Source organism: Lactuca virosa, chromosome 7, assembly GCF_052849685.1.
Source record: "Lactuca virosa cultivar CGN04683 chromosome 7, Lactuca_virosa_CGN04683_v6, whole genome shotgun sequence".
Lineage (NCBI taxonomy): Eukaryota > Viridiplantae > Streptophyta > Magnoliopsida > Asterales > Asteraceae > Lactuca > Lactuca virosa.
The window spans coordinates 31,200,666-31,216,258 of NC_136432.1; positions in this window are offsets into that span (position 1 = coordinate 31,200,666).

A 15,593-nucleotide genomic window follows, 5' to 3' on the forward strand; every position below is an offset into this window, starting at 1 on the left:
CGTCTACTAAATTGTTTTCCTAGAGTCCATCGTAGCATTCCAGACATATCCTGAAGAGATATCAAGCACTAATTGGTCCCATAAACAAGTATAAAAACCAACAATAACACAAATAACAAAATAGAATATGAAAATATTATACAATGTCTAATAATGATAGCAACACATATCAATATATAACAAATCTAAATGATAGACAAATAAACTTATGAGGAGATGCTTCCAAACAAATTTAACATGGTTCCACCATCGAGGAAATGGTGTACGTCCATGTCCACGGATAGACAATTAAACTTATAAGGAGATGCTTCCAAACACATTTAATATGGTTCCACCATCGAGGAAATGGTGTACGTCCATGAGTGGACAATTATATATATATATATATATATATATATATATATATATATATATATATATATATATATATATATATATATATATATATATATATATATATATAGGTTCAAATGTTTCTTACATTTATTGTGTGCTAGAATGCAACAATAAAAATTTAGTAAAAATTATATGTATATTAAATGATATCCATACTTATAATTCATTTTTATGGAAACTAATTAAATTCGTCATTAATGTCAACAATAATATTCTTTTAGAATGAATTCGTATCTAAAAAAATAAGAGTGTATTCTAGCAAAATGAGAGTATATTCTACTAGAATACACTCTCGTTCTTCATATTCCATACAACTTTATTGTATTTTAAGTGAGTGAGTCCTAAAATAACAAACGAACTCATGCATAAAAACCTAGATGTGAATTCATTTTGAAAGGATGTTATTGCTGACATTAATGACAAATTTAATTAGTTTCCATAAAATTGAATTATAATTATGGATATCATTTAATATACATACAATTATGGAATTAATTTAATATCTATATTTATTTAATTAAATAATATTTAATTTTACTAAATTCCTATTGGTGCATTCTAGCACACACTAAATGTAAGAAACACACACATATATATATATATATATATATATATATATATATATATATATATATATATATATATATATATATATATATATGGCTAGGTTATAATGTGGATGATAAGTATTATGTGGATGTAGGTCCAAAATAAACAAAAAAACAATTTTTCCTGTCACATTTTGAAAAATAACAAAATTTTGAACCATGAGTTGAAGAATAACAACATTCTTAAAGAATAATCATCTATTTATTAACATTATTGAATAATCTAAGGTCTAAAATAAACAAAAAAACAATTTTTCCTGTCACATTATATAAAAATACAATGTCATTTTTTGAATTTTTGCCACATTCTATAAGAATACAAGCTTTATAGTAAGTCATTCTTGAAAAAATCTTCATTCTATAAGAATACAATGTAATTCATGAAAGAATCTTCATTCTCATTCTTGTTTCCTGCAGTTATATTTTGACATTTTGGTGTGGTGAATCTCAATTGTCATGAAATTATCTGTTAATTTCCATCCACCATTGTTGTTCCAAACAACTTAGCTACATTCTGAGTGGTCCTGAAACAAAATACATACAAATAACGAAGTTCAAGAATATAAATACATACAACTTGTGGCCCGCATGGACCAATTGTCCATTTATACAAATACTTTGTATATTGAAAATTGGAAGAGTTTAGCAGTTTACTTGTTTAGGTGATTTAGTTATATAATTTTGTAATTGCATCATCCATGATTTGTGATTAGTTTCGTTATGATTTTCTATAGTTATATGCAAGGCCAAAAGACAGAAACAATGAGTAAAAAGTAAACTGTCTTGAAAACAAAGAACAATTGCACTGGTCAACGTGATTTTGGCTTTTCTAGCAGTTAATATTTTACTATCATTAGTTAACATATAATGATGCTAGAAGTGAAAAATATTGAACCACTAATAAAATCACAAAAATTATCTATGGATAAATTTGTGAAAAAGTAGTATAGAATATAAAAAAAAAACGCTAGGAACATGATCTGAATCAATATAAATAGGATTCCTTATTCCTTTAGATCAAACCTGAAAGGGGAAAATTTACCTATCTGTTGAGGCACAAGCAACACCAGATGTGGTTATTAGCATGTATCTTCTTCATGTTGTTTACTGCTTGTATTGTATTTGTTTATGGTTTTGTGTTTTCTTATATTTTGGATGTTTTTAGTGAATAGGTTTTCGGATCTTGTTCTTTTTGATTTGGGTGCTACCCGATCATTTGTGTCTCTTGCGCTTAGCAAGAAGTTTAGAGACACTCCTCAGAATTTGGATTATCTATTGGAGGTAGAGATTTTCGATGATCGTTTTGTAAGCATTTCAGAGTTTATCATTGATGTGTGTTGAATATGTTTAGTGAGAAGTATCTGATTGATCTAGTTCCGATTCCTTTGAGGGTCAAAGGTGATAGTGGGTAAGGCCTGGTTGGGCCCTAATGGGGCTATAATTAATTGTGAGAATCAATTAGTGAGAGTTCAAACCCATAGTGGGGGAGAACTGGTTATTCATGGCGAGGGTGCTCAACATGGATCAGCTATATGTTCGGTTGCGAGAGCTAAGAGGTATCTTCAGCAGGGGTATTCCAGATTCCTAGCTTATGTAGTGGATATGCGAGTTGAGGATAAGAAGACTATGGATGGTGTGCCCATTGTTTGGGAGTTCCCCGATTTGTTTCCCAAGGATTTTCCGGGGGTGTCTCCTCAGAGACAGGTTAAGTTTTGGATTGATCTGATTTTGGGTGTGGCGCCGATAGACAAGGTGCCCTATCACTTAGAACCTTTGGAGATGCAGGAGTTGTCTACGCAACTGAAAATTCTATTAGAAAATGGATTCATCACGCCGAGCAGTTCCCCGTGGGGTGCACCGATTATGTTCGTGAAAAAGAAGGATGGTTTGCACATGGTGTGCATTGATTATCGGGAGTTGAACAAGATCGCGATGAAGAATCATTATCCACTTCCGAGGATTGATGATTTATTCGATCAACTTCACTTTACGTCTTGGTTCTTCAATATTGATTTGAGATCGAGTTATCATCAGATGAGGGTCAGATATGAGGATGTGCAGAAGACAACCTTTAGGATTCGTTCTGGTCATTACTGTTAGGTTTTCTGCGCTTCAAATACACTTTCATCTAGGTAGCAGAAAAATCAAAACAACGATATACCTAAGTGCACATGTAACCTATGGATCTATGGTTTCATGCTAATTACATCTACCTTGGAAAACAAAAACACAAAGGAAGAATCACATACCTCTTTTGCAGCTAAAGACCTTCGTGTTTGAGCTCTCGTGCGTGTCACCTTGTTTGGATGATCAGGACCCAAACTAGAATCCCTCTCTTGGTTCACATCCAATGAACTAAAAAGGTTAGAATCAAACATAACTAGAAGAGGAAAAACTACAAGGAGAGTCCGTCCACAAGGAGGGAGAAAGAAGAGGCGAAACTTCAAGCCAAGAATGAGCGAGGAAGAATGAATCCCTAAGGCCCTATTTATAGCCTTTGATATCTTCCAGGGTTTTATCCTCAAGCCCATGTAGGATGGATAACTCTAAGAACAGAATTCCCTTTATCCTAAGGAAATTTTCGTCCACCACCCTTCTTCCTTGGGTTCTGGAATATTCTTGATTAATCAGCTGTTGATTTAATTGATATTCAACCCTTCTATTAATTAAACTATTAATTAATTCCCAAATTGTTTGCGAATTAATTTCTAATTAACTATTAAACCATGATAATTAATAAACTAATTCCTCCTTTATTAATTATACCTTATTTAAGTATTTGAGGACAACCCAAGAGGACCATGTTATTATTAGAAATATCACCAACAGTTAATGACCTTGTACATACTTTCCAACAGTCTCCACTTGGACGTGTCATCAACTATATATGGTCCAATACTTCTCCAATAACCAACAAAGAGAATTCCATCCAATGCATATGTCGAACTCTAGTCTAATCAGTTTCAACCCTTAGATAATTGATCGGCTATTCCTTCGTTCTCATGATATCTGTATGAATTCGAGACATGGATAATGGTAAATCTTAGAATTCAAGATTATGTTTCATGATATAGACTTCTGATGACTGCATCTAGCTACTAAATTGAACACATCCATTTCAGTCAAGACTCGGCCAGGCATTCGTCATGTCAACACCAAATCATTGAGGGGCTCATAGATACCGCTTCTCCTATTAAGGTAGAAGGGATGAATAAACTTTGACTACATAATTTTTGTTTATTTCATCATATCATATATGGATATAACCATTATTGATACTAGTTACGGATAGTGTTGGAAAACACCAATACATAACAGAATCATAGAGTGAAACCCTACATGTATCTCGGTTTGAAGAACAGGAGATATTATCATCTTAGAATTACTTGTGACTGTATCCATGAAGTAATATCTACGTGCGGGTTGTTCCAATACTTAAATCTCCATTAAGTACTCATGAGTGTTGGCGCAATCACTATGTTATGCCTGATCACTATGGTCAGTCCACAAATACTCATGACAATCTTGAATTACTACTTACTTCCAAGAGTATGACTGAATATGGAGATTTGAGCAAATTAATACTCAGGAAGTGGGTTCTAAACATGCAAAAGTGAAACACACTAATAAATTAACAGAAATGATATCATCACTAGCACTTTATTAAGTCTCCACAAACATAAACATAAATTCAGTTACAATTCATACTGCTAAATGTTTCAAGGATTATCAAACTAAACAACTAAAGAATTACACCGTATAATCAGCAAATCTATTGCCTATATATCTAATATCACTATCATGCTTGATCCTTGATAATTGATTCTTGAATAGATCGGTTGGATTCTCCTTCGACGATCCTTTGTTCACGATAATGTCTCCATCCTTGACTCGATGTCTTACGTTGTGGAATTTCCTAAGTATATGCCTTGAGTTACCATGGTCATTGGGTTCTTTATTCAGTGCGACTGCACCCTCGTTGTCATAGAAGATTTCCAAGGGATCCTTGATGCTTAGAACGACACCAATATCATCAATGAAATTCTTCAACCATGTAGCTTCTTTCGCAGCCTCACTAGCCGCTATATATTGTTACTTACACGTAGAGTCTACCACTATCGTCTACTTGGAACTCTTCCACGTGACTGTTCCTCTATTAAGCAAGAATACCCATCCTGACTGCAAACATGAGTTATCTTTATCAGTATGGAAACCTGCATCTGTATAACCTATAAATCTCAACTCATCTTTACCCCCATATAGCAAGAACATATCCTTCGTTCTTCTTAGGTATTTAAAAATGTTCTTTACTGTTGTCCAATGACTGTCTCCTAGGTTGTCTTGAAAACGACTCACCATCCTCAGAGCAAACGAGATGTCAGATCGAGTATATGTCATGGCATACATGATCGATCCTATAGCAGAAGCATATGGGACTCGACACATTCTATCATGTTCATCACTAGAACTAGGACATTGAGTTTTACTCAATTTGGTGCCATGTTGCATAGGTAGAAAACCTTTCTTGGAGTCTTGCATCTTGAATCTCTTCAAGATCTTATCCAAGTATGTACTCTGGCTTAGTAATATTAGACGTTTCGATCTATCTCTATAGATCCTTATATCAAGTATTTATGCAACCTCTCCTAGATCCTTCATAACAAAACAACTCCCAAGCCACGTCTTAACACCTTGCAATGTCAGGATGTCATTTCCTATAAGTATTATGTCATCTACATACAACACTAGGAAGACTATAATACTCCCACTAGCTTTGATATATACGCAGGACTCACCTTCACTTCTTGAAAATCCAAACTCTTTGAACTTTTCATGAAATCAAAGGTTCGAGCTGCAAGACGCTTGTTTTAGTCCATATATGGACCTTTAAAGCTTACACACTCTATTTGGATATTTTGGATCTATGAAACCCTCAGGTTATGCCAGGGACACATCCTCTGGGAGCTTTCCGTTAAGGAAAGTAGTTTTCACATCCATTTGCCATACTTCATAATCATGAAAGGCTGCTATGGCAAGCAATATCCTAATAGACTTGATCTTGGCTACTGGTGATAAAGTTTCCTCATAATCAATCCCTTGACATTGAGTATAACCATTTGCAACCAACCTAGCCTTGAATGTATGCACATTCCCATACATGCCAATCTTCTTCTTGAAGATCCATTTCCACCCAACAGTTTTGATTCTAGGGGTGGGATCAACCAATTTCCAAACATGGTTGCCATACATGGACTAAATCTCGCTCTCCGTGATTTCTTTCCCACTTGCCAGCCTCAGGGCCTACCATCACCTCCTTATAGTTGGATGGCTTATCCATATTACCCAATGTATGATCACTATTAATTACATCTCATTTTATGGCCATATGGAAACCATAGAACTCAGGAGGAAGACAAACTCTATTGGATCTACGAAGGGGAGATGGAGATATATCATTTTGTTCAACAGGTTGCTCTGCCTCAGGTTGAGGTTCCTTAATAGGTTGTTGAACCTCAGGTTGAGTGCTAGTTTCTACTAAACTTTCTTCTTCACTTCACTCTTGAATATCTTCTATGTCAATATGGCTCCCACTGACCTCTTTGGAAATGAGATCCCTCTCGAGGAAGAATCCCCTTCGAGCAATAAACACCTTGTTTTTAGAAGGCTTGTAGAACAAGTATCCAAAGGTCTTTTGTTGATAACCAATTAAGTAACACTTCTCTGATCTGGGCTCGAGCTGATCGTTCGCCTCATGACAAACAAAAGCCTCACAACCCTAAACTTTTATATGTGCTATAGAAGGACGTCTCCCACTCCACATCTCAGAGGGTGTTTTAATAACCTTCTTAATATGTATGAGGTTTTGGATGTGGGCGGATATCTCTAAGTCAAACCCCCAAAAAGATATCAGAAGTGTAACTTGAATCATCGTAGATCAAACCATATCTAATAGCATTCAATTTCTTCTCTCCGACACACCATTTAAGTGTGGTGTTCTAGGAAGAGACAACTGTGAAACTATTCTACAATTTTTAAAATGATCGTAGAATTCAAGACTTAAATATTCTCCACCCCTATCGGATCAGAGCATCTTGATCTTTCTGCCCAATTGGTTCTCTACTTCGTTTTGAAACTCTTTGAACACCTTAAAGGTTTCTGAATTATGCTTGATTAAATAGATATATCCATATCTACTAAAATTATCAGTGAAAGTCACGAAGTATATTTCACCATGTCTGGTGGCAGATTTGAATGGCCCACAAACATCCGTGTGGAGAAGATCCAACAAATCCTTTCCTCTTTTATAGTGACTTGTGAATGGCGCTTTTGTCATCTTTCCAAGTAAGCCAGATTCTCATACATCATCCAACTTGAGGTCAAATGATTCCAAGATCCCATCCGATTGGAGTTTGGCGATGCGCTTCTTGTTTATATGACCAAGTTGACAATGCCAGAAACATGATTTATCTAATCCACATGATTTATCTAATTCACTATTAGAAAAACCAACATTAAGTAACAGTTTATCAACTTCCCCTACGCAAACAACAATTTCATATAAACCTTTACAAGGAAAAGCTTTGAATATAAAACAACCATTCATATAAACCAAAATGTCACCATTATTATTATTAAAAGAAAACCGGACAACCATCTTTATAAAGTGCATGAAAAGGAATAATGGTTTGTGCCATATTAGGCGAAAAGCAACAATTTAATAAAGTAAGATAAACACCACCACCAAGCATGAGCTAATAGTTCCTAATCCTTGTAAGAGCTGATTTGTGTGTGTTTCCTATGGCCAGGTTGAGCTCACCATGCATCAACTTCCTTTTTTCTCGTAGTCCCTGCATATCAGAGAAAATGTGAGTAACACATCTTGTATCAAGAATCCAAGAGTTAAAAGTTGATATGCTATGGAGTTCTATTACAAATATATTTGAGGCGCCAGCCACCTTGACTTTTCCCTTCTTGAGGTCCTCCAGGTATTTAGGGCAACTATGCTTCCAGTGTTCCTTGGACTGGCAGTAAAAACAAACTGCCTCACTTGGATCAGCAGAAGGAGCTATCTCGGCTTGGACCTTTCTCTTAGGGCCTTAGTCAGACTGTTCGACCTACCCTTTCCCTTTACTTTGGGATGAGAAACCCTTTTCCTTTTAGCAGAACCACGATCAATGGCCAAGCCTGGAGCAGTAGGGTTGGATTTGTTAGGTTTTTTCATGCTCCCCTCAGCTATGTTCAGCATGCCATGCAACTCCATCAAGGTCTTATCAAGGTTGTTCATATTAAAGTTAAAGATGAACTTTGAATATGAACTACTAAGTGAGTTCAAGACCATATAAATGGTCAACTCCTTAGGCAGATCGACACGTAGATTCCAAAGTCTGTCTATGTATGACTTCATCTTTTGGACGTGCGCACATACAGAGGCTCCCTCTTGTTGTTTACATGACATGAGGGACTTGACGATCTTGAATCGTTCTTGCCCAGCTTGCTCTTGAAACATTTCCTCGAGCTGCTGATTTATGTCAAAAACGCCCCAGTTTTCAAAGTTCTTCAGGAGACCAGAAGCGATGGTGGCTAACATAAGGCAATCCCCTTTTGTCGACTCATCATGAAGTTTGTTATAGGCAGTAACTTCATCTGGGGTATCATTCTCTCCAAGTTAGGGAACATCATTGTCGAGAACATACTCTTTTTTCTCATATATCAACATCAACCTTAGGGTTCCGATCCAATTAATATTGTTGGATCCATCGTCATCGAGTCTTTCCCTATCTAGAACTAATAGTAGATAGAAGCTTGAATTTTTATTGGTAGAGGAGGATTGTTGTTGTTGTTGTTGACTGGGATCGACATCTACAAAAGATAAGATTCCAATTATTTTGATATAGAAAAACCTTAATAAATAATTGTGGCATCCCCATTTTCACGGCAAAAAAAGACCGATTTGTTTATGCTTCATTTTCAAAATCAAAGTATACTTTTAAAGAAAAGTGTTGCAGAATGTTGTTCCCAGAAAAAAATAACATGATAAGTATGTTATCAAAGCATTTCTGAAGATATGCATTTTATTTATTTTAAAACTTTGGGATGTCAACGTCAATACATAAACATAAGCATAAACAGAACTTACATTCATTTACACTAGGGATCTACATCTCTTTAATCTCTTAGTGTAGTGCAACTTTATATCGACACCTGTGATACAAATAAATTGAGTGGGTCAGGTTGGGAAACTTGGTGAGTACATAGGGTTTTCAACCCACAATAATATAGTTATTATGTTTAAACATCAAACATTCAACCCAATTACCCATCCCCATTATCTTCTTTATTCTTAAGGATCTACCCTAAGAATTAGCTATCCTTCATTCATTTATTCCTAGGGTTTATCCTTTAGGCGCATCTGCCAGGATTATCCTTTAGGCGCATCTGCCAGGATTGTGTTGTTCTCAACTAGGCGTAGCTGTCAATATCATCTATTAGGCGTAGCTGCCAATGTTATCTTTTAGGCGCCACTGCCAATATTATCACTATGACAATCGTCAATTTCCGGTCAAGTCAAAGTCAAATAAAGTCAACAAGTCAAACAGGTCAACTCAATTAACCCTTGTATATTAGGGTTTACATCGTGTTTACTATTGTACAACACACTATCTCTATGCAAAGTATCACTTTGAGTCTTCACGTGTTCGGAAAATCTAAACCCTAATCAGGGTAAGTGATGGAATTACTCGATAAAACATTAATACATACCCTTCGGGGGCGTATAAAGCTTATAACAAGGCAAAACGGGGTTTACAAACCTTTCATTTCGAAGTTAAACACTGGCAAAGGTCACAAACAAAGTCTTTTTCAATCTCTCTCGCTCTATCTCTCTCTATCTCTCTCTATCTCAAATCTCTCTCAAATCTCTCCCAAATCTCTCCCAAATCTCTCTCATAACCTCCCTCAACTTTTTATAATCATTCGAGTCATCCCGACACTTAACTCGGTGAAAAACCGCTCGAAACGGGAAGATTCCTTGAAAAATAGCCTTATAGGACCGAAGTCCCTAATAAGGAACCGAAGCCTCTTATGGGACCGAAGTCACCTTCGGGTTCGGCTCTTTGCACCTTCGGTTCGGATCGGACCCTTCGAACCGAAGCTCCATCTGCTCGCTTCGCCTTCGCCTCCCATGTGACACGTTCGCCTGTAAGCCTCTCGGACCGAACCAACCTCTCGGCTCTCATCAGGCAAGCGAACCTACCTTCGGTTCTAATGGCTAGGACCGAACCTCCGACCCTAAACTTCGGATATTCGCAACTTTTACCCGGTTTTCAATACTTTTAGCGTTTTGAGCCCGTTTTTCGTGATTTTAACGTGGGATTTTCACCCAAACTCATATGTTCTTCATACCTCAGGGATTTATTAATTATAAATCAATATTTTACATTAAAAAAAAGGGCTTAGGATATTTTATGTTACAAGTGGGTCAAGTGTGTCCACTTGCACTTATGTGTCAATTTCTCATTGGTCCACCCTTATCCACATCACACACATCAAGGTAAACATCCCTTCACCCTAGCCACTTGCTCCATCAATCCTTCATATAAAGAAAGCCATGGGGATTTCCTTGATCATTTTCTTCTCCATAAAACACATATACACTCCTTAACCATCAAAAGAGCCTCTTTTTCTCTCAACTTCCAGCCACACTTTTGAAGTGTTCTTGAGCTATTACTTCACTTTTTGGTAAGTATTTTATCTAAACTCAAGTGTTATTCCATATTTGCCTAACACTCTTGGATCATCTACACACATTTTAACACCAAAGAATCGTTCTTAGGATCATCCAAGCTTTCACGTGTTCATCAAGTGTTCTTAACTTGATACTCCTCGTCTCCGACCTTCCACTCTTCAAGAAATCACTCAAGGTGAGTTCATACCCTACATTTTCATGTTTTCTTCAAGTTTTAGGGGGGGGGATACAAGTTAAAATACCAAAAACTTAACTAAATTCAAACAACAGCTTTCATCAGAGTCCTATTCAATGCTAAGAACGACAACAGAGGTGAAGGCGGTGTTGGCAATTCTAACCGCAGTAACAATCAAGAACGCCATCGGGTGTCTACCAACGTAAACGCCTCAGACCACAAGCCCAAGAGCAAGAAACGAAAGTTTTGGGACAAAAAGAAGCACAATCTATCTCAAAAACTCGCTAAAAGACAACAATCTGTGGCTGCCCCTGCAATTACAACTGTCGCTACTACACATGCCTCGACATTAGCCACAACGTCTGTCACTCAAGCACCGATCAGACGATATATGGGAACAGTTCCAAAGTGTAACAAGTGTGGCTACTGTGACAACCGTCAAATTTCGGTCAATTCAAAGTCAACAAGTCAAACCGGTCAACTCCAATAACCCTTGTATGCTAGGGTTTACGTTATGTAATCACTATATAATTCGCTATTTTAATGAGAAATCATCATTTGGAAAGTTCATGTGTTTGATTTTCCTTAGCCTTAACAAGTGCTAAACAACGAACCAAAGCGATAAAACACTATTGCACAATCATCGGGGTTGTGTACGACACTAAAACACGGTTTAATGGGGTTTACGAACCTTGCGTTGTGAAGCCGGACACTCAAATTAATCACAAACGAAACCTCTCTAAATCGTTTTCACTCTATCTCTTTCTATTTGAAATCTCTCCCAAATCTCTCTCAAAAGTTACTTTAACTTTTTGTAATCATTTGGGTCATCTCGACCCTTAACCGGGTCAAAAATCGCTTGAAACGGGGTAAAAACGAGTAAAATAGCTTTAAGGATCCGAAACCGAAGCTTCTGGACCGAAGCCTCGCATCCGAAGCCTCGCATCCGAGGCCTCTGATCCGAAGCCTCGCATCCGAAGGTCCGAAGCCTCGCATGACTTGGTCCGAAGGTCCGAAGGTCCGAAGTCTCGCAGACAGCTCCTTTTTACCGGTTTTTCGATTACGACTTCGTTTTAACTCCGTTTTTCATTATTTTAACGTGGGATTTTCACCCAAAACTTTATTTTATAAACTAAGGCCCCAAAATATATAAATATTCAGGGTTTTTATAAAATATATTAAAAGAATTGGTGATTGAACTAATTATTGAGGGAATATTTGCTTTTCCTTAATTTATGGCAAAAGCAAACCACTACCACCTCACTCTATGATTAGCCACTCTTTCCCACTACCCCTTGTCTCCTTAGTGGACCTTTACAGCCAATCTCCAGCTCTTCCCACGTTCTAAGAGCTGGAGGATTGATCCTCTCTCCTCATTCTCCATAAAACTCTTTCATTCTACACTTAGCAACCAAGAACACTCTCCAAAATTCTCTCATCTTTTCTCTTAACTTCAAGAACTTCAAGGCTTTCTCCAGGGATTTCTTTCTTCAATTAGTAAGTATCTTCATCATTCACATAATTATTAAACTCCATTCTACTCAAATCATTGATATCTTACACAAGTTCCATCTTATTCGGTGTTAGATTCTCGAATCATCAAGACATCTTCTTAGTGTTCTTGAGTTGAACACTTCCTCTCTCTCACTTTCATCTACTGAAACCACATAAGGTGAGTTCATACCCATACATTTACATGTTTTTCTTAAGTTTTAAGGGGGGAATACAAGTAAAATCATCAAGAACACAATTAAACTTTTTCTAACAGATTGCATCAGAAAAGATGGACGTTAATCACGGACTGTTTTGGTCAACTTAAAAATTTTAGTTTTCAAAACTGTTTCAGGTGCAAGTAGTTCAAACTCTTAGCTTTAAAATGACTACTTGCACATCTCCAAATGATTTTTCTACAATTAATGGTGATTTTTACAAAACTGCCTGTCATTTCAGAGGCAAACCCGGACCAGTCTGTGATTATGAACCTTTTCACCTCTGTTAGAGATCACTAAAAATCATGATAAAATTTACTAACAAACTAGACTCATATTCCAAACTCTCAAAATTTGCGGATTTGGATTTAGAGCTTTGATGATTTTTCTATAAATTTTCTAAGAACGGTAACATAAACTGTTTTTAAACTAAAAGTTGCTGTTAATTTCATTTCACCTTGTAACATGTTGAGCAAGGTGTATATCTTTATGTGATTATTTGTTACTGCAATATATGACATTTTATCTTAATATTTAGACACACATCAGTTTACAAATGGATTTGGTCATAAAAAAAATATAAAGAATAACAAGTGATTATAATCAAAGTACAATCGATACATTCAAACATTAAATAAACTATTTTGAATATAGTTTGCATACATTACCACGTACTACCCTTGGTTGATAAACTATAATAGGTATAGTTTATGATACATTACATAACACATACATTTAAAAAGGGTACATTTATACAAAGGATATTTTCATTAAGCAAGGTACGGCCATACGGTACCAAGTTTTCATAACACGTAATTCCGTTAATGACTTTGTGAGACATTTACTTCAAATTACCATTAAGTCCTGTATTGTAACCAGAGTCTCCTTGAGGGAGAGCGTGATACTTGTGTATAGATCTATATTGGGTTTGACAAACCCACACCTAAACTGCATGCAACAGTTAGACCGATAGGTCTGGGGTGACAAATGTCATAACATTTCCGACGCCTGAAGAACGTCGTTTTAGGCAACCTTGGTCATAGTATGGTTATAATAAACTCACATAAAGTATTAACAAACATTGGAATTTACGGGAACTTCATTAAAATTTAACGAGTTTATGTCGATTTAAACTTGCATTGTTTTACTATAAATATGACAAATTACTTGTACATTTCGGTCTTTGGGTTTTAAGACTACATTTACACATTAAGGAAAATATTGGATTTTTCTAACACAAATACTACTTTTACAAACGAAAGGCTTTTAATAATACCAAACAGAAGCTTATGAACTCACCAACCTTTGTGTTGACACTTTTTCAAACAACTTGTATTCTCAGGAAATCATTAAACAGGTAATCAAGTGCTTTTGAGGATGGGACGCTAAGGCGTCTACTATTTCATATTTTATCAACATATTGTGATTGATTCGTAAACATGTAATTCATACAATGATGTAATTTTTTTTCAATTATATATATGTTGTTTGTGTTTGCTTGAATTACTATTACAATTGTTGTTATGATACTATACATGAAGTCCTCCACCCCCGGACGTTTCCGCCATCCTTGGTTTGGGGGTGTGATAGCTACCATCACAATGGAGTTTGTCGGGTGCCGTATTGTAAAAACTGCAACAAAACGGACATACTGTCTGCCTCTGCAGGAACCAGACCCAACACATCGCTTCAATCACCTATACCAGTGTAAGTCCAATATGCCACCTATGCGGTGAAATGGGAAACTTCAAGAGAGACTGTCCAACTGAGAGGAATGACGGGGGAGCAGGAGGAGTGTGACAAACAAACCAGCAGGAGCAACAAGGAACCTTATTAGGACTTTTGTAATGTTTCCAATAACAAAAACGTTTAAGTACCATCTGGTTGTATGAATTTGGTATGTTGCAAAAATTTCCGTCTTTTGAAAAGTAGTTAAAATACTCTCTCGTTCAAATCAAATCAAAGACACTCATATATGACCTTAGGGTCATTACCGGTGAGCTGTGATGACTTGGTGTATATATCAGGGTTAATTATAATCAAAATACTACAGAATTAAAGCGAATAATTTCATCCTAATTCCTGTTCCATGTCTAGTAGTGGGATTAGGGTAGAGACACTCACTCGACGATTTCATCAATACCAAATTACATACGACTTGCATATACCACTCGATCATAGAGTGATCTGTCGGGGATCATGATATAAAGTATCATTACTAGCTATCAGAACACACTTACTACCAGCACTAGCTGCTGTGGTATGAATCATTTGAACTAACAATAACATCGATCAAAACGGAAAACACTGAAAAGAAACACAGGATGCACTATCACTCTAACGAATATCTCTTACGAATACAACTTAACACATGTATCACTAAAAAGATCTGGTGTCGTCATTCGATTTCAATTGGTATAGTCCTCACCACCTCGATTAAACGGCTACGAAAAGACCCTTCACCGAACCCACTGAATACCGAAACCCTCGTCTCTCATAAACGCAAATCCGACACGGACCTCCGGGTCATCTCTCGCTGCGAAACCCCAAAACACTCACCAGAGGAGTATTATACCCTCCGAAACCTTTCCACAAGTAGTTCCAGAAGACCCTTCGGGAATGACACGCATGCAACAAATAAGATTCAAGCACAGAAGCTTGGGATGAATACTGTTAGTCTATCACTATTAAGTGTATACGCGAGGACAATATATAATTAAGGTTCTACGGACATTGGATGTGTGTTTCCGCCCTATTTCCTGTTCCTTGTCTGGCTGTGGACTTGGGGCAGAGTCACCCATCCAATTGTCTTACCAACCCTAATTACATACGACCTATATATGCAAGTTAAAGATAGATGGACCAGATACGAGTCCTACCAGGAACTTCGGGACAAGGCTACCCAGGAGTGCGAGTGAACGTTCTACCATCCGAATAAGTCTAGTCGCGTAAACCGAACC